This window comes from Argopecten irradians, chromosome 2 (genome assembly GCF_041381155.1).
Source record: "Argopecten irradians isolate NY chromosome 2, Ai_NY, whole genome shotgun sequence".
Classification (NCBI taxonomy): domain Eukaryota; kingdom Metazoa; phylum Mollusca; class Bivalvia; order Pectinida; family Pectinidae; genus Argopecten; species Argopecten irradians.
Window position 1 is genome coordinate 38,809,778 of NC_091135.1, and position 25,496 is coordinate 38,835,273.

The 25,496-nt window shown below is 34.1% G+C and overlaps 2 protein-coding genes across 4 annotated transcripts in view; both read right to left on the reverse strand.

The window, feature by feature from the left end:
• Positions 1-20,517, reverse strand: part of LOC138315420 (rho GTPase-activating protein 23-like) — a 65,425-nt gene extending 44,908 nt beyond the window's left edge. The window contains exon 1 of one of the 3 annotated variants that reach the window (XM_069256429.1): positions 20,322-20,517. The gene's annotated coding sequence lies outside the window, so the exon portion shown is untranslated. Of the gene's footprint in view, positions 1-7,894; positions 8,048-13,450; positions 14,057-20,321 lie in introns of those variants that run through there. The other 2 variants (XM_069256431.1, XM_069256432.1) reach the window with 2 other exon arrangements.
• The window catches only part of LOC138315422 (cyclin-dependent kinase 10-like), a 274,004-nt gene extending 248,687 nt beyond the window's left edge, over positions 1-25,317 (reverse strand). The window contains exon 1 of the mRNA XM_069256434.1: positions 25,261-25,317. The gene's annotated coding sequence lies outside the window, so the exon portion shown is untranslated. The remainder of the gene's footprint in view (positions 1-25,260) is intronic.
• Between the last annotated feature and the right edge of the window lie 179 nt (positions 25,318-25,496).

The window sequence follows — 25,496 nt, forward strand, 5'->3', positions numbered from 1 at the left end:
TAACTCTTCACATTAAATATGAACTTATGTATTATCAATTTTGTGAGACTTTTTATTTGTTGTTAGAAAGATTGCAAACTTTTAATTAATTAGAATGATCTTTGTGAGTGTAAAAGAAAACAACAACAACGTTTGACCATCTATACACATTAATCTAGAAAGTGACATAGAAAACAGCTTTACAATATGGCTTGTATCGGTTTTTTTCTCTTTTTATTGCAATACACTAAGATTACCATGCCCTTGACATATGTACCACAAACAATGTTACTGTACTGTCTACAGTCACTCGACCAGAATGTCAAAGCTTTATTATTTACCTGGCCCTTTTTTCTAAGACGAGACGAATATGACATGGTTGCACTGTGATAAGATCATTATTTAATGCATTTAGGGCATTAAGTGCAACCAACACTTTAAAAGCATGCTCTTGAATAAATGGTGATTGTCTCCCTTTTTGTTGAGTATATTTCCTAATTTCTTTGTTATCCATCAGAATTTCTATCGTCAATAAATTAACAGTTATAATGAGAATGGAGATGATCGACAGTCACTTATCTAGTCATCAGATCAGCAATTAAATATATGGAAACTCCAGTTCAAAATACAATAAATGTCCCATCTTCATCGCAATGATGGACAAATGGAGGTCGAGGTTATCTCCCCTTACCAGTCACTATTTCTAAGGAATTGTTTACAAATGACTGATAAAAACTTGGCATCTGGTCTTTGGCCAAGGCTTAGAGGGTAATATTGTGGAAGAAGGGGGGAAAAAAACTCTTAGAAACATGTTAGAATACTGTATCCTAGGATTATACTGATAATCGGGTACGGCATATATCTCCCGTAGACAACTGGGATTCCCTATCAGTCTACAATCTTCCTCAAATAACTCCTTGTAAACTTCCTTACAAGATAGTTCTGTTGGTATAAAAACTGTTTCCTGCATACAGACTAGATCTACTGTCATATCTTGTTTGTAAGGAATTATGAATTACTTAAGAAGCACCACATATAAAACTTATTCCTAGCCATATGGATAATCACAAGGATTATATAACATCCACTTGTGATTTACCACTGATATTCTACAGCTAGACTTGCCACCAGTCTCTAGAATATTTGAAAAAAATCACATAAATTTGGTTTGATTATTTTTGTCTCTACTACATGACTGATTTTAAGTTTCAAACTAGGGGGAGATGATCTAGCTGAGAAAGTCAACAACTTAGGGTCTGGTGGCCAGTCTATTCTACAGCATGCGATTTATACTAGTGTACCCCTTAAATCTAAAGTGTTAAATACAAATCAAATGAAAATGTGTTTTGGTTTTTTTCTCCTTCAAATCAAATATCTAATGCAGATTCAAATTCTGTTGCCATGGTAACTTGTGTGATCTAACGATCCCTTGACTATAAAGATATATACAAAAGACAGTTTAATACTAGGCTATCCTTTACCTAAAGGCATTCAATCAATCAAACGAAAACCATTCTCTGGTATTTTAAGCATCAGACTTCTAAAGTGGGTTAAATCGTGAAGTTTTTACGACTGGCTAAATTTCAAAACATTTTTATCTACCACACGGCCTGTCCACTACCTGTGATAATTACTGTAACTTTGGTAGGGGGGACACACACTAGTGTAAGTACCCTAAAGGTTAAAGGTTGTGTCTACCCGTGTTCAAATTACAATCTTTCCTAAGGTGTATTTTCAAAAGGTATAAGCATTTCCTGCTAAAGTTAAATACTTGGTGAGATCAACCAATGAGAGCAAACACATAATTAAAAGCTTTGACATTTATCTTTTAAATCAAGTAAGCGGGATTCTTTTGAGGCATGAGCACATTTTATCTGGTCGTTATGTGGTTTGACTCAGCAAAATCAATAAGAACCCCGATATATCAGCTCCTTATTTGACACAGAATTATGACAATTTTTGTCATTCCTACGGATGAAAGCTGAGATTCTTTGATGCACCTCATTGGCACAGATGAGTATATATGACAGTCATGTGATTTTTTTTCGAAAAATACGAGATTTGAAAAAATATTAAAAATTGGGATATTTACTATAAAACAGAGAAAGGGACGACAGTCGCCATATTGGATTTTTTACCCCCACCTCGATTAAAGTTTTTTTTTCATAATAGTATACCTTTTTTCCTAGAGTCATAGTCACGCATCAGTCCTCCGATAATCCATAATCACACACATACCATGCAAAAGCATATAAACTATGTCTATATAGTCAAACGCAATAATTTAATCCAAAATTACCGGCGCTTTCTGACTTGTGACATCGAAAGCAACGTCCTAGTAAAGAGCGACTAGAGTGACTTCCCCTGCAATGTCATTCAATGGGTTTAGTCAGAGGTATTCCGATACGTTTTAATATTCAAATTTTCCGCGAAAACAAACGTATCGGAATATCTCTGATTAATCCCATTGAATTACACTGCAAGGGAAGTCACTCTAGTCGCTCTTTATTAGGACGTTGCTTTCGAAGTCACAAGTCAGAAAGCGCCGGTAATTTTGGATTAAAGTATTGCGTTTGACTATATAGACATCGTTTATATGCTTTTGCATGGTATGTGTGTGATTATGGATTATCGGAGGACTGATGCGTGACTATGACTCTAGAAAAAAGGTATACTATTGTGAAAAAAATAACTTTAATCGAGGTGGGGGTAAAAAATCCAATATGGCGACTGTCGTCACCTTTCTCTGTTTTATAGTAAATTTTCCCGATTTTTAATAATTTTTCAAATCTCGTATTTTTCGAAAAAAAAATCACATGACTGTCATATAAAACTCATCAGTCCATCCATCAAATACAAAAAAAAATGTATTACAACATCCATTTTCATTGAGTTGGCCCCCTGTGCTCATTGGCACTAGAATTCTGTTCCATACAAACATTGTTCTAACCCTGAATGGCTGTTCCACATACATGACATACCTGTCAAACTGGCTGTTCCCCCATGTGATATAAATACCTTCTGCTACAGTTGTTGGGGTATTAGATCATTTATCACATCTAGACTCCTAGACAGTGACATAAACTCGACACAACACAAATATGTATCCTTATCTTGATTCTGTGATAAATTTCCATTGGTAAAACCTTCCACTGAGGGAAACACTATTTATTAGATCAAGGACATCCAACAGACACTTCATATTTATTTTTACTCCCCAAAATGATATAACTCGACATTTGAATTAAAGGAACAGGCGCCTCATCTGACTATCTCGATTTTGACCTTACATAAGTCTCCAAAATGAGTATATACTCTCATAATAGCCAAAACGTAGATTAGTTCGAGTTGTAGATGGAGGGAAACCATAGTTCCCACAGAAAAAAACACCAATCTGTTATCAGAACCTTGCAGGCTATTAGAAATATTTCGGACCATGTGCAGATCAAGCTTAGCTTATAAAGGAATTTTAACTCTTGATGCCATTTTAAGCAAAACAAACCAAAACCAAACAGCTTTCGTCTTCTGAACAAGAAACATGGTACATCCTTTGTACCCCTGTTGAATAATTTACTACTATTGCTTTTATAGCCAAACAATTCAATGTAGTATACGGTTGACACCGATATGTAATCAACCTCTTTTCTCCCTCGTATTAACGTAATCAATCAACCATTAAAAGCTTATCTATTATTTAGAGAAACTTTCCGCTGATCTGTGACAAAAGATAGAAGACTTTGTAGGTGGGTGATCACACAGATTTAGGACATGTCTATAATTGGACAATGACGGATCACCATAGGAACTGGAGACATACTGGGGGAAAAAGTAGGTCACTAGAGTAATTATCTCATCCATTAGGGCCTGTACACATAGTACAGGTGATGGGAAGTGATTTACACCTTAATCAATTAGCACAGCAATCAGACAGGGTAATCAATACCATCAGCATGTGTACACAATGTTCATTCAACATCCAGCCATATAAAATCTATAAACACACTGTATCACATTTATAGCATCTTCATGTATACAAACCAGGTACTTGAGACTAGCAACATTTGATTCAGTAATATCTGCATTTTCGATTCAGTAATATCTGCATTTTCGATTCAAAAATATAAGCATTTTCATTCCCCTTCTATTGAGATATTGTCATTATCTAGTATGGCCTACCTGTTTTTCTGAAACCCAGTTTTCTGAAGATAGAACAGACCACACCTTTAAGTATAGAAACTTTTCTTCACCTGCTTCAGAAACACAAATGTCGCCACAAATTTCTCAGAAGAACATTAGAGCACAAACTACAATGTGTGTATCACATGTTCCTATAAAAGTTTACCTGGAGGAAAACATGCACTGGTCACTGATATCATACAACAGGTCTTCTTCTGTAATAGTTCTGTAGATGTGTGTCCTTGTATGGCACTAAATATATAGTACCTATATATAACGGTACTATGAAACACCGCTAGGAGACTGTCCACCTCAACTCGGTAAAGGAGATTTCACCTGTCCTTCAGGAAGCTGTTCACCTGTCCTGCTAAACTCAACACAGTTCTGATAAATTCATCATAGTTCTGATTTCTCTGTGCTGGGAGTTTTAACCTCTTTTTGATGTGTAAGCTGTTTGCTGAACTAGCCAGTAGTGGACCTTGTCCAGCACACCATCCTGTAGAAGGGGTACATTTCAGACAATACCATTAGCCCTAGCCTCCTGGAGATGCAGGGCTGCTATTCCCATCAATGAGAAATACATTCCAACTTCCCTCTGATCAATAATACTTAAACCACATGTATAATTCTAAGCAGATTTTCCGTCCTCCATTGTCTATGCTTCAATACAAGTTGATGAGGAAGACAATCAGTCATTTGACCCGAGACTTGTAGGTATAATCTAGAACAAGCTGTCACAGACCTGAAACTTCAATCTCACAGTCATACACAACACTCAGTGATTTGTTGTGATCTGCTGTTACTATTTGATGAATGTGTTATACAGCAGTATACAGAATCTGCTACAAATGTGTCCCATCCTTATTGATATCTTTTCCAGGGTTAGATCTATTACTCCAGACGGTGGGATAAATCCCTGCTATATCTCCCTGGCAGTGTATTCATGTACTTACCATATATATAAGATGGATAGGAGTCTGTTTTCCTTTCCAAATCTCTATTTATGCATGTCCTCATCAAAACTGAATCTCAACTCTAAAGGGAGATCCTTCTTTGTGATAAATGTAATAACATATTTTTCCAGCAGCTTGTAAAACTCAAGCAGCTGCAGTTGGGGAGATGAGGTCAAGGGTCACATATGCACACCCTAGTGTTAATGGGATCCTTGTGTAGACAGTTTGGGGGTCACAATCTCCTTACTATCACTTTCTCCATTCCTGCACTCTCCCCCTCCCTTTCCTCCCCTCCTTCTTCTGAATCTTATCCACCTCAACTTCCTCCCCCTCCTTTTTATCCCGTTCCTATTATCTTTTTACTTCTCCTTCCTTCCTTCTTCTATTATTCCCCCTTTCTTCTTTCCTTCTTCTTATATTTCCCCTCTTTCTTAAACCCATTTTCTTCCTTTTCCTTTCCCTCCTCAATTATTCCTTTCCATCCTTTTTCTCCTATTTTGTTTCCTTCCCTATCTTCTTCCCGTTCTCCTTATTTCCCCCCACCCTCCTCCTGCTATATGGGTGGGATATGGGAAGTAAGGACCTGGCTGTATACTTATGGGGAAAGGATACAGTCATAGTAATAAAGTGGTGTGTCTGATGATGAAATCTTATTTAAAGAAGCATTCCTGAAAAATTAGAGACACTTTAAGAAGGTTAGACTGGCCACAAGATCCATAAGACTTTCTCAGTAGAGCTCTAATTACAATTGGACATGAAGAAGAGACAAAAATAATCAAGCCAAATTTTAGTTATGTTTTTTTTTTTTATATTCTAGAGAAGGTAATTAAAAGTGACATAGAAGATAGCCATGAAAATAGTATGAGGAAATACTTATACAAGTGGTAAGGTGGATCTAAGTAGAGCATTGAAAAAGTTAGTGCACAATTACCTGGTTACTGAGTAAACCACCATATTTAGGGATGTAAAAAAAAAACCACAAATTATTTGTCTTTGATAATAAGGTGGTATATAATGCTTGAATATCTGCAAGATCCTAGTTTTCATACAAAGGGGAGATAATCTATTAGTAATACTTACAGGGGAGATAATCTATAAGTAATAATTATAATTTAGAGGCCAATCTAGGATGAACAGGGTAACACCACATAAATAGAAAGATGAACCTATTTATAGTCATATCCAGGCAGTGGTAATTATATCAGCTCTTTGTTGTTTCCTATATAGGCAACTGATCATTGTATGCTTTTTATAGATGCGGATCAGCAGCGTTATGAAAAAAGATGGGGAAGGTGGTGCCAATATAAGGGATATAAAATCTATAAATATAGACTATCATCAAGGCATGAAATAGACCAGAGAAACTGGAGTATTCCAGAAATTTATTTTGGTGATAGAACAAATGTGATATAAACAGGAATGGAAGCCTGATCTCCACCAAAGCTATTACTTGTCAGAGTCCAACAGTCTCCACCAAAGCTATTACTTGTCAGAGTCCAACAGGGGATAACTTATCTTCATTCTACAGAGCTATACCTTATATTTACATATCTGGCTAGAGAAACTCAAAGTGTTTAACATGTGTTGGTAATATACCTTGAAATCATTGGATATATGGTCCAGTAAATCTATATTTCACTGACCTATCCCCTTGACATCTAATCTATGAACTCACTTGACTTCAGATTATGTTAGATATAAACAGCTGGTCAGATACAGAGCAGTACGATCATCATAAAAAGTCGCTCATAAAAATATTTCTCATACCAAACTACTTCTCCAATGATACAAATCCGGATTATCTCCCTTACAATGGAGTGAATTATCTCCCCTGATCCTTTCTTGGTCTTTTTGTAAACATTTGAGATGAACATTTCAAATTATAATTTGTAAATTTAAAACTTTTAAACTATTTTCTTTTATCTTTTTATCTTGTAGCTATATCTTATCCTGAATCTTCTTCCAAATTATATTTTTAAATCAGGTTTCATTAAATTCCTCATACTGTTTATCCCTTTAATACTTTAACCATACTAACTCCTGACCTTTTAGCCCCTGTTGTGAGGCCTAAAGAGGACAGGTATTTGTTGCCTATCTGTGGTTTTTCTCTGAGAACTCTGGCTTTACCCGACAAACAGAAACAACTTGCACAGCCTTAAATGGCAATACCAGGTATGTTTATTGAATGTAAAACTAAATCAGACCATATACCACACGCCCCTTCCATTGATGACCATCATGTAGCCATAATTAAGTCTAGGAAGGTGTTACAAATACAGGAGGCGTATCTGTATGATTACAGTATACTAGATAGGGAAAACACTTGTTATCATTTACGCTAGATTACACAGTACTATGTATACCAGTATAAACCAGCTACACACCTGTACAAATAGGTCGGTCGGTAAGCAAAGAATTCTACGTATTTGTATTATTATAATTATTTATCTTTCACAAATAACTGGCATGATTTCAACCACCATCACCATTTGCTTTGTATTCAATATATAGGTAAACGATCTTAAACATCATAATTATACATAAGTTAAGAGTTTTTTTCTTTTTTGTTCTCTTCATTTTTAAGCCTAGAAATAAATTTTCATTATTATGAAATCTTGTTCTTGTTATAATCCTTAAAATAGAAGGACATTTATACTTAAAATGATCTCTTACTAATACTTATGCTTTCAAACTACAGTAAAATTTCAACATAGACAAACCAGTAAATATGACTGCAGTCAATCCTGTAATCCAAGTTTGTATAAGCTAATTAATAATCTACTTACCTACATAACAGTATCAGCTATACCCACCGGGTGAATTGTTATTAAATCCAAAACAGGTAGAACTTGTAGTGGTTCCACATTAGATCCAAAATATAGCTAGGAACAATCTATACAAGTATCAAAATAGTCAATATAACATTAGCTTCATCAGTTCTCAGTATCCGTAGAAGGACTGTCGGACGTTCTGTGGAACTTCGAGGTGACTTCAGGGATGGGAACGGGCACAATATACAGGATATGTATACCAGTAGCTACAGGATATTCTCAGATTTCCTCGCTATTGTCAGACAGGATGTACAAGTGTCTGTTAGGGTGTAGGAGTCAACGTGGACATCAAAAACATTACAATATCATGATCTGCAGCTGTCTTTTGATAACACAACACAATAGAAAAAGTTATTACCAGGGCAGGGCTATAGATAACATTGTATAGGTGTTACAATAGTCCAGATTCTCTCTTTACAGACATGTCTTAAACTTTAATAGTCAGATTTGTTCTTCAAATACTGCAGATTTCTTCACCATAACTTTAGAGATTTGAAGCCAAATGCAGTGTTGAAAAGTTTATTTATTTGATATTTGTTACTCAATTTTACTGAATATTTCCTCAAATCTGTATAAGATGTCAATTCAATATTTATGTATCGGAATGCATGTATAGTAAAGGCTTCTAATAACAATTGTAGTGAGTGAAGCAATCCCTTGTTAGTTTATAGGCTGGTTGAAATCCATTGAATTACAAAAGAAAAAAAAAATCCCAAAATTGTTAATTCATTTTTCGTAACTCGAAAACCTTTCTTTTCAGACATACAATAATGGCTGTTCCATTTATCTGATTGAACTAAAACAAGATATAAAAAGACAATTTGTAGAATATGGTGAATGACATACATTAATTCACATTGAACCTAGTGACCTGGGTTGAACTCTCTCCTGAATGACAACAGGACAAACGGACTCCACTTCCATTATGATCGATTCCCTAGCTACTATTCCTGGACAATTTACACTTTTGTTTACAGAGCCAACAAGATCTCAGCCACAAAATAAATCACCTTCCTGCCATAATCTTTGTCAACACCCACACTTGTTGTCTAAATCCTCCATTTTGTTTGTCTTCTCCTGGATTTAATCACAGTGTAAACAAACACAGCTTTTAATCAGGTCTCCCGACACATTAGACCTACTGGAAAGGAATCCCGCTTTTGTCCTTGAAAGGAAATGATCAAAATGGACAGACACACTTACTTGAGAAGTATTTACAGATAAAGATAATTAAATCATTAATTCTTTAAAGGAATGCATTTCACCAACATTTAAGTCAATATAGTATTACAGTAAGACTTGTAGCTAGGACATATAGAATCTCTCAGCTGAATGCTAAAAACTAAATTATCTCCCCTTATCTCCTTTCACAAGCATTTTCTGGAGCACTCCTAGAAGCTTATATAACCAAGACTATTGATAGGTATCTCCTAACATCAATGTATCACATCTTTTATACAGTTAAAGGCAGGACAATTTTTTTTTATTTGTTTTCTCTGTTTAATACTTCAACATCTTTTTTTCAAACCAAATCAAATTATAAATGTTTTAAACACATCTGCTATTCAATTCTGTAATGAAAATTTTTACATTGAACAATTGATGATAACAATCGTATAAAGTGAACTAATTTGATTTTAATCCCCCTAAGAGTCACTACAATACCCCTCTGGGATATAAATCATTAAGATAAGATATTCTAGTCTGTTTTATCTCAGCTAGCGCCCCCTACCCACACAGTCACATCACTAGGGGAGATAACTCATATCTGATCCCTGAGCTGGCTTATCTTTACCCTGAGGTAACATAGCAGCAGATGTAGAAATCAGAATGGCATAAAGATTAATACAGCTAACATCTGACCTCCCCCTGGCCCAATCATCATTTGATAAGTATCTCAAGGTAAAGAAGAATCAGATGACCTTGACCTTTCATGAGGTAGGTAATACTCAAGGTTATCCATCTCCTCAAAGTCATCAACCATAGATATCAGTACGAAAAGGCCTTGACCTTTCATGGGGAAATGTAACACAAACTAAAAATACCTCTTACCAGTTTAAATGATACCACTTTTAGTTCAATGGCCTTATGTAACTGTACCTTGTTCTGAAAGATTTATACATTGCTAAACTATCGTATTCCAAACAATTATCAACTAAATAATGTAATGAATTATCAAATAAGGGAGATAATTTCAGAGCTAATTTCGTACTTTAGATCTCTCTATTTAGTGCAGCATATTGGCCTTTCACCATGTAATTTTATAAAGCCAAAAGATTAGAAATTGTCGTCATCCAAGTACATTTCTTGTGTAAGCTAGCTATATTGTCATGGCATTTCAATTAGCCACAAACGTCTTTAGTCATTCAAGCAATTTCCAAAGTCACAATATTCTGATTAACCATAAACATCTTTAGCATATCATTCAAAGTGTTTTCACCTTGGATTTATCATGTATCGAAAGTGTTCAAACATGGGAAGTAATTTCACAGCTAATTTTGTACCTGTGTTATCTATTTTTAGAAAGAGATTTGACATGATTGATGATGTTCTAGTGAAGATTAGCTACATGTAGACATATGATAAGCTGTAAGGACACCATTATCAGTTTTGTAAATATATGTATGTCAGATTGTCTGAAAAAAGTATACAATAGGTAGTGTGATTCTTTACTTATACAAACAGTTCTCTATGCTCTGATTAGCACAAATTATCTTTGAATGAGTTGACAACGTTTTTTTCATCTTTGATCTTTTAACATCTGTCTGCAACATTAAATCCAATCTCTTTGCTCAACTGAAACATTACTTCTAATTCCTTTTTGCATGTTTTTAACTTTAGGCGAGGTACAAAAACATAATTTGTCATTTACTATTTCAAATATCATTCCATTCATAAATTAGCACAATAATTGGGTTGACATACCGGTTTATGTCTTTTTAGTTTAATATTGAAATAAATACATAAAATTATACAAGCACATATCTGGTGTTTCTATAGTTGTGAAGTCATTCACCAGGTAGAATACGGTAAAGTTTTGTTCAGCCAGAAACTCCAAGGTTGTTTTTGGCATTCAACACGCAATGGAACGTAAATTAACCTTAAAATTTATTTACATTATGTTATTTGTCAAAGGACTTCACACAGTATTGCTGAACTAAAATAGGAAAAAATATCTCATTACCTTGTGTGTCAAATTTAAAACAAATTTGTCATCCAGCACTTGGTTAGTCAAGGGGAAAAGTAAAAAAAATGCGGCAATAGCCCAAAGTTATTATACTGAAAATTGAAATGAGTGTACGTCCCAAAAAACACCAGGCACAGGGTTAGTAAGTAGAAAAGATTTCCTTTATACCATTAAATTTATATTGATCATTAAGAATGGAATGTTTATATAATTGTAAGAATATACCTGTTGTGCTATTTTTTTTTAATTGTTAAGGTCAAAGCGAAAAGTACATGTCATTTTAAAGGATACATTTATGATATTCTTGTGTAAAGATAAATTTGGAAGTTTTAAGACAACCTACCTTTTAATGCAATATGTCCTCAAATGGAGGAAGAATGAATGTGTCAATGTGGGATAGTTTCAATATATAACAAACCAGGATATAACCCACTTATCTTCCATATTCTGGTGCTATTGTTTGGTCAAATTGATTTTGTTTAAACTTCATTACATTTGAAATCCATGTACATGTACTGGTACATGGCTTTAAAATCTACTGGTTAATATTTTGATATGGCTTGACCTTGGACTATGTCAAGATATAATAATTTGTTGTATACATATCTCTAATGTAAATCAACACCTTTAGCAAACATGACAGAAACAATTGATCTTTGAACAGCATGTGTGTATTGTTAAAAGGACTTTAAGGAATAATTAATTGTCCTAAAAGATTTGTATCAGTTGTACTAATGTTATAATACAATTGTTGCGTTATGCACTTTTCTAACAGGATATTATGAAGTCTATTTGTACTGTTACACTGTTACAGTTTCTTTCATGGTTTTCACGGATCTGATAAATACTAAAGTAGGAAAAACATCTGTAACAACACATGTCCTGAGTGTGTTTTGGTAACTCCCGTCTGAAATGCACTTTAAATCAACTATAAAACACATTGATCAAAAGTACAATATACACTGGTTTGAAGTCATTTCTTGTTTTATCAGCGTAGAATTATGTCTCTGTCTGTTAAAACAGAACAAAGACATTAAGAAATATTAAACCAAAAGTAGTAATCAAAGCACCAAGATGCAACACATTTAACATGTTTAAGTAAGATTTTCGATGTGACAGTCACGGAATATTTCCTGCAGATCCTTCCTTCTTTTTTTTCTCCGTGAATGATCCCCTGAGGATGTACTTTACTTGATCCCCTGTGTGAAACGTTAGACATGTCTTAAGTAGATAAAGTTGTCAAAGGTTTTAAATCTCTGCTGGCATGTGAACTGTTAATCATACAATTGTGTTCACAAGATATAATCATCGGGTGTCAATTGAATTTCTGTTACTTTTTGATCTTCACTGTGTGCCATAGCTAGTATCCTTTGTTGACGTCCCCTCTTAACATCCATTAGAACCAATTGGGGCGGTTTGTCCCCTCGGGGGTCAAACTAACCGAATCAGCGAACAATGTGGCCCTACAGGTACATAGACGCCTGGACAAACGATTCACACCTTAATCAAGTTTATTGCTTGTAAACAAATTGTACCATAGTGAATTCCCATACCTGTCAGAATGAAATGATAGCCACATTTTTTTTTCTTTCAGAAATTCTCAATATTTTTCGTTCTTCAGCTAAATATGGTTAAATTATCTGATTCTTTTTCAAGGATCCTTTCACTTATGTGAATACAAATTCTGGACATAAATTCATGATGGAAAAATTGGTATTGAACTACATTAATACATTTTGGATTTTGCTATCAATTGATTTTCAGTACAAGAAAATGACTTTAACTTGGAGATGTTCATTATCAGTATGAAGATAGCTGTGAAAGTTGTTGTCCACCTCTAATTTGAACTTTATATTGCAGAATAGATCTGTAATGTGAAGTCATATTATCCTACATTTTTAATACAAAGTCAGTATATCTCATCTACAAAAATCTGATCAAATCCCCATACAACTAGTTTTTCGAAGTTCATAAATCACTGAAGTCTGTGCTAACAAATGTTGATAATTCACAATATTACATTAAACCAGTAAATGAAATTCCATCTCGATATCTTTATACTATTCATACATTGACCCAGTATATATGTACCAGGTATGAACCCCTAAAATTTTTGTATACATAGATTGAATCAGGTCTATGTTAGTACACATTTGGCCATAGAAATACACAATCTATCATTAGATCTACAGGTAACCTTACAAATAACCGGTACATTAACATAGACGGGTATTAAACGCAGAATTTTATAACCACTAAAATATTAATTCTTTTTGTTATCTCTCAGGTCTAAAACCTGTATACTGTGGTATATGTATACTTACGTTTTTTTAGAAGTCGATATTCAGAGTAAGTCCAAACAATCCACAGTTAACAACACTGGTAAACATCCATACGTTGTTGAGCCGTCGGCAAATTTTCACACTAAACTTCCAGTAACACAAACCTTGTCACACTTCCCACACGAATCACACTAAATGACACTTTGGTATTTTATCAAACAAAATAAAACAGGTGAGACATAAAAAACAGAATTTGCATGTCAACATCCAACGTTCACATAGGTGAGTTAAACTTCACATGTGAAGAATTTGCAATTTTAAAATCCAGTTCCCGACTCACTGAACAACAATTAAAAGGAAGTTAAACTTTCACCTGGATAACATTTGCATAGAAATCTTATCAAAGATTTTTACCGAGCTGTTTACTAAGGCCCTCTGTCTACCTGTTATGTCCAAATTACAGGTGAAAAAAGTCCAACCTCTTAGTAAAGGGGGTGTGATGTACTGGTTAAGGCTAGCTATCCACTCACCAACTTGAATCCAGGTATCATACCGACTACAAAATTACAAAACAGGTAGGCGCAAACGATCATAGTACTTTAGAATACCTGAATTATAGGTACCTACACTCAGGTATAGAGCACCGTCTGATCTCATACAACTTTTAGTAGTACGAAGCAGATCTTGTTAATGATTTACATGTACAGGTAAAGCGACCCACACCTGGACAAGTAGTAACAGATTAGGTCTGTCTGTAGTACTATACCTTAGGGCAATGACTGACACCAACCGATCAGGGTCACACAAAAGCTTAATCAACCGCTCCAAAAGGTATGTACACTACTAAATATAACTTAGAAACATGCAAATAGAAGTGGAAACAAAAGACAATTTCATATAACTTGTCATCCATCCGAGCCTCAAAATCATGATCCATAGCACCTAATTGCCTGGCGAAATAGCCAAAAGTTGCATGAATACAAGACAGGGAGCTACATTGATGCCTTTCAGAGAAATGATCTAATTTTAATATTTTTAAAGAAAATTTGAAGCCAAATAATTTCAAGTTAATTTTAAATCTAATTTAAAATCCTGAAGCCGATAACCCAATGGTTCCTGTTTACATTTCATTCACGTGATGGCCATTTAATTTTACTGACATATCCCATTTTGCATATTTTGCACTTTGTTTTCTTATATACAAACATATATATCCTGAATATTTCTAAAAACGAAATTAAATGATGCATGTCTGAAAGAATTTGACCTGCTTGAAATCTTAATGCTTTAGTTTTTAATTTAAGATTTTGGAAGTTTTTTTTAAATTTTTAATTTGTTATGCTGCACTGCATGGTTGCATGTGTTGTTAGAGATGATAAATAACACATGTTATTATAGCGGTAGGTTTTGAATTTCTAGTCCAAAATTCTCTATAAACTACAAAGGGTCAAGGAGGATTGGCATTGCTGTATGTATACACGAACATTATTTCTTAAAACATAATCTTACAATATATACATATACAGGTTAATAGTCTTAGATGTTTGAATCTACAGTTAAAGATCTAAGGATTTCAATACATCACCAAATTAATCAAACTGTCACCAGTCGACCACTATTTATATGTAAATATGTATCATTAACCATTGTAGAAGCTGTATAGATACATCATTGTAATTGATAAGCTATCTCCCTGACAAATCTTCTTCCTCAAACAGGATTCGGGTCAAATGTTACACTCTCAGGTTCATAGGTATACTCCTCAGTGAAATATTGAAATATTAGCATATATATGGTTATCATTATATCTAATGAAACTCAAAGTGATTCTGGTGTATGCTGAAATGCTCTGTAAAAGACATGGATAGAGATTAAGATACGAGATTCCAGTTTTGATTCCAGTACAGTGGTGGGGTTCAGGTATTCAAGTTTTTATCCTAAATCTGCCTAATGCATTTTGTTTTCATCCAATTAAACACGTGGACTGGACAAGCTCAAATGGTGAAAGCCCTGTCTGTACAGAATGCCTGCTCATTTCTATTTTCCTACCTTTTACATTGTACAACTACAATCAATTATATTTATAAAACTTAACGTAATTTTAAGGCTACCAGATGGTAACCGTGAGAAAGGTTTGTTTTTTATATTTAGCTGATCTCCCAGTTAGGATAATTTTTAATTGGGCACAGTGGCACTGGCTTACAATAGAATAATTTCCACAAAAATCAATGATAAGTTTATTTCTATACAAAAAACTGAAATTTGATACGGACGTTCTAAACAGGAATACAGTTAATTATAACATAATGAAGTTAATTGTGACACAGATTCGTAAATTGAAGTCTCGTTATAAGGCCAAGGTCGTGTGCCCATAATTAATCTATAGCGGTACACCTAAAGCTATCAAAATGCCTTAACAAGAACCCGTATCAAAAGGGTATGTCTGTCTATGATCATAGTGGGGGTTAATTGATTATAAAACACCAGTGTAATATGTTTAAACTCATTTCGTACAAAAAGATCTATTTTCATGCTGTCATCAACATTCTTAAGAATTGACGAAACATTAGTTCTTTACAAGCTATATTATATCACTTATTCAACATTACAGAAGCCTTGATAACCCTGGGGTCCTATGTCTCGGAATTCCTGTCTTGTTTATTGAGCTATTATGAGCACGTAATAGGTAAAATACCAGAAATATCTAATGTTTAAAGCGCGATTATACCACAATGTGGCTGCTTGACGGCCATATCATACCAACCTACTTACTTAAGACTGTAAGTAATTGGACCGACACACCACAATGAGATTTATACAAAATGTGTAATAATACGATCAGAAAATATTTCGGCGTAAAAATGTACATACAATGTTGGACCAGTTGGTCACGTATAATCTAATAAACAGCAGGCATTCAGTTATGTATATGATATAAATAAGCTGATTGACTTTTAGGAATTTTCTGTACCCCAAAGGCTTACTAATAACTTAACACTGACTGGGTATAAGTAGGGCATTCCATACTTACTTATTCACCCATTAATTTACCATACTGATAACTTGATATTATGTATGGATGTATCATTCTCCCCCTTTTATACATAAATTACAAGGCCCTGTGTTCAAACAACAGTTTATTCCAATATTATTAAAATGTTGAAATTTTGTATGATCATCACCCGAGCCTTATTTCAAATGTTTATATATCAAAATATCATTGTCTAATTAAATTATTAAGTAATTTGAATCTTTTCATACCATAGAAACCAGAAATACAAAGATCCATTTTATCTATAACTTTCTATTATTAGTACGATTTCATGCAAGATCATTACTAAGTTAATTATATTTCCCTACATAGGATGCACATAAAAGCTTTATAATACCGTTAACCAACTGCAGTCGATTGAAGATAATATTGATGGTTCATAACTTCATTCATCTATTTTCATTTTCCTAAACTAACTGATTTAATGAAGGGAATCAATCTTTAATGAAGATATTTGACAGGTAATTTATGTTACCTGATATTAGACTACATTACATTAACATACCATCATATGTACAGTATATTAATTAAAGCAGGAAACTCGTTAAAATCTAATTATCACAAACCGTTATTAGACCACTGCATATATTTACAAATCTCATTAGATTTCATGTATATCTTAATTTTATATTAAATTTCTTTTGCCTAAATCCTTGTCAGTTTCAAGGAAGTAGTCTCTTTTATCTTATGTCATAAGGTTTTTACTAGGTAACTGTATTGTATTTGACCCTCAATTACTGTTTTGAGCTGTAATTATATATATATATACATCTAGGGTCAAACATTGATGGCCATGCATGTGCCTAATTACTCAATTACTGTTCATTTTAAGCTGTAATTATATATATATATATATCTAGGGTCAAACATTGATGGCCATGCATGTGCCTAATATTCCTATACCTACTAGGTAGTACTAGCCCTCCACCTCTTGGATTTTAGTTCGAATCTCCCTCCACCTCTTGGATTTTAGTTCGAATCTCTGATATATATATGGGCAGCCAGCTAGTTGCCAGATATAGACTGCAGGTGATTGGCTTTTCTCCGGGGTCTCTGGCTTTTCTTCACGTTCCTAAACCAGTGGCAGTTCTTAAATGACCTTAAGCTTTACTAGTATATAGGCGCTATCATGAGACAAAACAAAAATAGACAAATTAATTGTTATTTCTCAACTAAAGCTAAATGTTTGTGGTCAGTCTGACTTTCTATGCCCAGATAACACCAGCTGGGGCCAATTTGTAATACCATTACAGTTAGGCAGATGATGGATGGCCGGATGAAAATTTCCTAAATCAACAATTTGTGTATCTCGACCATTCATGGAGGTAATGATTGAAGTGTACAAAATGTCTACCGCTAATTAGCCTGCTAAGTATTGTAGAGTGCATTGGGATTATTTACACATTATATGGCATACTGCTACTCAGAAAGTTCATGTGATTATGCTCAATATTCAATACATAAACATTTTGATATTTGACAGACACTAGATAGAATCCTTGTAAACAGAATAAACTCTTCTTTCATTTCATTTTAATAGTCTGACTTTTTGCAACATGTGCATCAATAAGTTCTTCCAGATGCATCTTCCTTTTTTTTTAAATTTATGCCCAGCACATGTTCACAAAACAATAGAATGCAGTCCTATTAACCTATCAGATACAGCCCCCAAGTGTACTGAAGCATTGGACCATTGGTAGAACATAGTCTTGTGGGGTGGTGTCTGGGGGGACAGAAACTTTGATCTACTGCAGGCTAAATTCACACTAAAGTAGTCTGTCAGTCAAGTGTATCTCATCTTATGGGGATATAAAGTATGTAACAAATGAATTAATACAGGAACTGTTTATATTGTAAAAGCCTGCAGGTATTTGGATGCATCAGTGTGGCCTATTGAAATTGGAAGTAATATTTAGCAAAATATGACCGTTTTTAAGAACCTTTATGTAGTGTTTATAAATGTAATGGGAACAGGTTGATATTTTTGTCTATTTCATATATCTGATTAACAACTATTCAAGTCTTGATCAAACACTGGTTGATTCTTTAGATGTTGTAATGTTATATCTATGTAATGTTGCAATACAAATCAAGCTAAGATATCAGTAACAAATCATGGTCATTAATCAAGGTGACTTTAAAAGTTGAAAAGCCGTTATGATTTCAATCTTTTAATAATGTAGGATTAATTGAGGAGCAGGTATTGATATCAGTTTGTTATATTTAATGTTCTATACAGATGAGAGAATGTTGTCATGTCAACAAATTACCCACAATCAAGAGCAGGTAACTCTACCTAAGAGACATACAAAGTAAAATAAGGCGCCGTGTGGTCTACAGGGTGTTACTAAGACACCTCTAATGTCTGACAAACAGACTGAACTGGAAACGGAGAATTTGTTGTTGTAATATACCACTTATAGATCTACAATGAAATTTGGGTGACAAACAAAATGGCTGACAGGTGACAACTGATGAGTGACCTTGTGACCTTCGTACAGATGTCGTGTTATACACATCAGTAAATATGTATGTACTCTCACCTGTTTGTGTATTAAATCACTTACCACTAGGCTGAATCAATGACATATGAGTAAGTATCATCAGTTACATATCTTTATCTCCAAATATCCTTAAAAGTTCATACTTAATAACCAAAAGATTAAAAATCTGATATGAACAGAACCTCTTAAATATCATATTCAATAGTAAATCACTTTGAATATCAAATGTAAAAGACATGGAAATTAAAACTTGCATGATACAACGTAATAAAGTTATCAACCATAATATAATGTCCTTATAATATATTAACGAACATAAAAGACATTTCATGTCTTTGTCATCCACTTTGCATATGAAGCTACATTTTGAAGGTGACAATTGCAATCAGTCATGCAGCTCTGAGGAGCCGTCAAGATTTATAAAGATTATCATGTTCTTCATTTCCTCAACTGTATTTAACAATAGGCCTATTTAACAATAAGCTTTTAATTTAACAATCAGCCTATATCCACTAATAAGCGCACATTACAAACTCTTCAATTAAATCAGGCTGACCATAGCAAAATCTCTGACAATACCCACTGTACTGATTAAATTACTTCTGAGGTATTTTCTGTCATCCTATTAGTAAAAAGCAAATTTCTTGTGTTTTTTTAGGCCATTTTATAATATTGTCTATCACACATATTATGTTTAAATCAACAAATAGTATCAGGTGCTAAAAACAATGAAAAAAGGCTTTGTGATGATTGTGTGACAGAAATAGACGATCCAGTGCCTTTCCAACATTTTTTGTATGTACATGTTTCAATTTTCTCATAAGGAAAATGAGGTAAAAAATAAAGATATATATACCTAAAACAACATACAAGAATATAGTACAAAGTTCTTAAGCTCAGAAATATGACACTATACCCCTTTAACAAAATTATCAAAATCGCCTGAGTCAGTCGGGAATGACTGTTTTTGATATTTGTTTCTGTGGTAAGCATCCCTGACAGCTGTTTGCAGTAAACACAGGATAATATTACTATAGTTATGTTTTGTCTGGAGACCTTCCAGCTTACTAATAATAATTCCTCGAAAAATACACAGTACAGCAATACATTTCACCTACAAGGTAAAAACTCAGAAAAAGTACACCATGTGCATAGCCACAAAGCATAGATATATATGTAACATATGATATGTCATATTTTTATACAAACAGAAATTTGATAATAAACATTTTTAAAAAGACATCTAGATACCATACAAATGTAAACACTGGGACATATTAAGATTGAAAAAAATACAATACAGATAGCCAAATGAAATCCAATGACACAATCACAGTAGAATTTCACAATCACTTACCTGTGATTATTGGTTCACGAAATTATGTCCTATTGTGATGTAACTATCATAAAAAGGAAAAATGTGTTTTAGAAAGTCGTTGTAATATTGACACAATAATTCACCCTCCGTCACAGCGGAACATGCAGTGCTGACATGTATTACGAAAGTGTGTCTCTGACACAACAGAAGGCAGCTGCTCAGCTGTGCTTGGAGCATCAACATCGGAAGTAGTGTCAGATCACCATAGAGAGGCTTGGCACACAGGTACGGCGGTGGCTCACACGTCAGCCGCGATGATTGAGTAACGGAACATTATCACAGAGAGACACAACATAATCAGCTTCCTTGTGTAATAGTCACCAACAAAAGCAATTAGGCCACTCCTAGACGGTATATATAGTCTAAGAAAATTGTAACTAAAACTGAGAAATGTGACAAGTACCAGGTATAAGTGTACAATTACTATGGTAACAAAAATAGTAACAAACTGTCACCATCATATGTAGAGTCCAGATATATAGTTATATAATTACGGATATATATGGCCATCACATATAGAATATTATGTATAAGTAAGTACAAATGTCACGACCAAACATAGAATTCATATCCAGTACAAAATGATTGATCATGGTGGTAAAGTTATTACACGGTAACAGAATTATCTATAGTAGTCAAAGCAACATCTTATATAGTTTTTTCTTTCTTCATTATAAATAATCCTCATTAACAAAATGACACATGCTATATATATAAATTAATATGAAAGAAATTTTTTCTTTAATTATTGGCAGTAAACATATGAGGGGGTCTAATTACCATATTATATGATAATTAGATACACACTTAGTCAAGAATATGGTTGAAACTCAAAATTACATAAACTTTATACTTATAATGCTTATACAACTGGTACTTAGGTCCCTTTAGTACATCACTATCCCTCCCCATGTGTATTCACCATTTCCATCAGCATCCCCCCAACAAACCTCTGAGGAGTATTATCTCAGAATAACAATAAACCATCATCTTCCTACAGACAATAACAACAGTCTAAGCTTACATCTTCACCTCATCATCTGTTGTTTTTCTCCAACACAGCGTGAAACTAGCTACACCAAAACAACCCTGTAGCTGTGTAGAGGTCATCAGGTACAGGTCAGTCTCATTTTGACTCTAAAGGTCAAAAGGTTAACAAGTACAGGTCAGTTTTTTTCATTTTCAAAGGTCAAAAATGTCCCCTAACTCTGACCTCCCTTTCTTGAAATTGGACTCAAATAAGATAATTTAAAATCCTGGAAAATGTGACGCAGAAACCAAAATTTCAATTCCGTTTAATTTTCCAATAAATTCTGATTAGTCACCGAAAGGACATTTCTATGCAAGACATTTTTCAAGACATTTTTTAATGGAAATTTGGTTTCCAACACATTTATTTTGTACAAAAACAGATTTGTTTTCTTGTTGTATTTTGAAAAATATTTGCGGTTTCAACTTTAAACATCTATGAAGTTTATTTCACAGAAATGAGAAATCCACAAGTTATATATCTACCAAATCAAAGCAGCTTCCCACATATTTCTTTTTTCTCAAATCTCAAAATGATTTCATTGGTCTTTCCAGCATGAATCCTAGCTGCTGTAGTGTGGTTTTCCCAATTTACGCTGTTGTGATTCAGATACGTATTTCTTTTTCTTTCATTATCTCTAAACTCCTCCTCCGAATCCTTCAACTCCCACTGTAAATTGTCAATATCTTTTCCTCCGATCTTAAAAGTGCATTTTTATCTTCCGAAATATAGCTATGTAACCTTGACAACGAAACTTATAAAAATGAAGAGTTACCACCCAAACCATAATGATGTTTTTCTGTTTAAATTTAGATTTAATCTCTTAGACATATATTGTGGTTATGTTTTCATTAGTGTGTGTATTTCAAATTTGATGTTCTCACTAGTCTGATATAAATTTTCTGATAAAGGAAAACAGTGCAGGTATTATCACCATTATCAGTGATACTGACAGCAGACGTGTTTCTCACTGTCTCACTGTACTTATCTCCCACTTCAAATGCTTGAAGTCATTCAAATCATAACTTTTTTGTCTTCCTTATGTAGATGGTGATACGAAAATGATGTTTATACCACAATGTAAAACATACAGATATCTTTTTTCAGCTACTGGGTAATTCCATTTGCATCCTCCGGCAAGTCGCTAATGTTTTGAAAAGAAACAGCGATCGATCAAGGTCTTAGATTAACAGCATTGAGAGAAAGCCACCAGCTACTACAGGCAGGAAAGACTAGCCATCAGCTACCACATTAACTACAACCATGAGAAACTAAAAACTGTTTAAGGAAGCAAGCCAGCAGCTACTACAGAAATAAACTTTGTAAAACAAAGCCTCTTTCTACTACAAAGAGAAATTTCTCTAAATTGTCATTCAAAGTCAATGGAACAAGTGTTGGAATTAAGTAGAACTGTATAAAATGTACACTTGTACTTAGAGACATTCTTCACATTTTAAAATTCTGCATTCTCTTACAGACTTTTTCTAAAGCATTCAAATTTGTTTACAGTTATCCTTTGTTATAAGTTACAAAATATACCGCCGCCTGGTTCGATGTATGACTAGTACTGTATGATGATACCAAAGCCTGCTATATCAAGTACCATATGTCCAATGACAAACACACTCCTTCACCTCTTCTCGTGTTTACCCTAACTTTCTAATTTTTCCTCGGCTCCTTTTGATCCTCAGCCATACCGCCAACTTTCTTCCCCTCCCACGTTTGTTGACATAGTTTATAACATTAAGGGTTTCAGTGGCTGATATCTTTCAGCTGTTGGTGTAAAAGTGTGATTCAGCCCTATAATCATACATAGGTTAGCCCTAACGATCATTCATTAAAACTCCTTTCTTCCTGATTAATTACTTTGTTTTTTAGCTCAGGTAATTCCTATAATGTGAGAACACGTGGATAAGATGTCCCGTTATAACATTCTCAGGGTACAGAGATACTCTTAAGACAGTAACACTTGTGATTACGTATAATGTATATGCCATGCATTCTTACATCAGTTACATAGCTTTTCCTGCTCGTCATGGTCCAAGATTACCTTCGGTACAATACACCATACACGATAATCATGTAACATTCTGAGAATGATTGTCCCCTCTTAACAAAACAACAATCTAATAAATTCTCCTTAGGTGCCGGTGTTTCTCGGTACAAATATTATTTCTGAATTAACGATATAATTCCGTGAAACATATAGCTAGACATTAAATGATGGGTAAACAAATGGCTGCTGTGAAAAACATGGTTGTCTGCCAAGATTAGTCAGTGATATGATATGAATCTGAATGTGGAAGTCTCAAATTAGAAGTGATCATTGACGTTTAAAATGATTTGAATCCACGTACAAAGACGTGCAATTAGATTTAATGAATACAGATTGTAGTATTCTGTAAATGGCCGACCAGGACCCCATTGCACAAGCGGCAGGCTTCGAGTGTATTTTGTTTAGACAAAAAATATGATAAAAAAAAAATGAAAACTATACAACGAACTCATTTCTATGTTCATTAACTAAATTACCCAAAATTTACTAACGAAAAAATTTTTTTCAGATTACGTAATTTTGTGACTCTGAAAAAGGAACGAAATACCGGATCTCGGCAAGTACTGTCAGCTATTAATGATGTGCTGCCGTGCGCTGCTCGGGTAAATTTACGCAGAAAAGCAAATTTTACTTTGGGGCATAACACATATCCACACGATCATTTTTACCAAGTACAAGACTTAGAAAAACAGTAAGTCGCTTATATTAAAAGTCCAGTATGATATTTGAGAACTTAGTGTTAATTTGTAAACTTCAAGCTGATATTTGGCAATATTGCTGTCTATATGATATGTTGTATGGCATTATGGTGACATTACTCATGACTCTGTTTTCTTACATAAAGAAAAACGAAAGAACATTCCTTTTGTATTCGATGCAAAGGCAGACATACAAACTACCACAGATGCTCCAATTTAAACTTGACACCGATTTCAATAGATTGACTTTATTCTGTGGTTTTGTAAACATATTGTTTTGTTTAGTTTTTCCTTTTCTAATCACATACGAGATGCAATGGACATGGTGGGAAACGATCCCGTTTTGTCTTCATGACACGCTTCGTCAAATTTCTGCAGCAGCTATAATACATCAACTGTTTTAATACAAGTGTTAACAGTTCTGATTCCGTGAAATTATAAATAACTAAAAATCTGGGCACTAATTGAGCATATAACTATGAAAGATACAAATTGTTCATATTACATAATTCTCCTGATATTCGGTTTGAATGTAAATATGAGAAAATCATCATTGGTGCACTAAAAAAGTCGAGGGTCAAATGTGACTCACTTTGACATTTTCGCTTCGGGAATTCGTCTAAACAAACGTATCAATATTATGGATCCTATATATATCGTCAATCCTCTTTACCCCCGGTTATAAGGCGTAGTACGAGCATTAGACTGGCATCACCTCTCTAGTATCGTGGACCGTCACGACCCACTGTTTACCACGTGGATAAATGGGATGCCCACCCAATACAGTATAAGGGTGTCACCTGTATAAGGGTGTCACCTGTGCCCCTAACCCCTATTGAGATTCCTCCTCTAGACTCTTTTATATTCGGACGTGTGATAGATGTCTCTCCGGCGAGAGACATCTATCAAACGTCCGAATATAAAAGAGTCTAGAGGAGGAATCTCAATAGGGATTAGGTTGTGCCCAACCTGTTAGATTTGGTAACAAAAATGTAGTTTCAAATTGTAGCAATATTCATGCTTGCGTTGCTTTCAAATATCGTTCAGTTTATATTATAATTAAAGAATGTTTTGGTGTAAACCTGAGAGATAATCGTGTAGATGCTGTGTAATAAAAGAAATAATCATACTTACAGCTGACTTACAGACCAAAAATCACATGTATTTTTTTTATATTGGAACTCTTCTGTAACCGGAAGTGAATAACGGGATCCTTCATTAAATACTCATTTAATTCAGAATCAATAATGATTCATAATATATCTACTTATGCCCAAAATCATTGATAAAGTATATTTCTAAAATTAGAAATAGGTAATTGTGTCTGATATTGACAATATCTCAAATATCTTACCGCGTGTGCCTTTTTG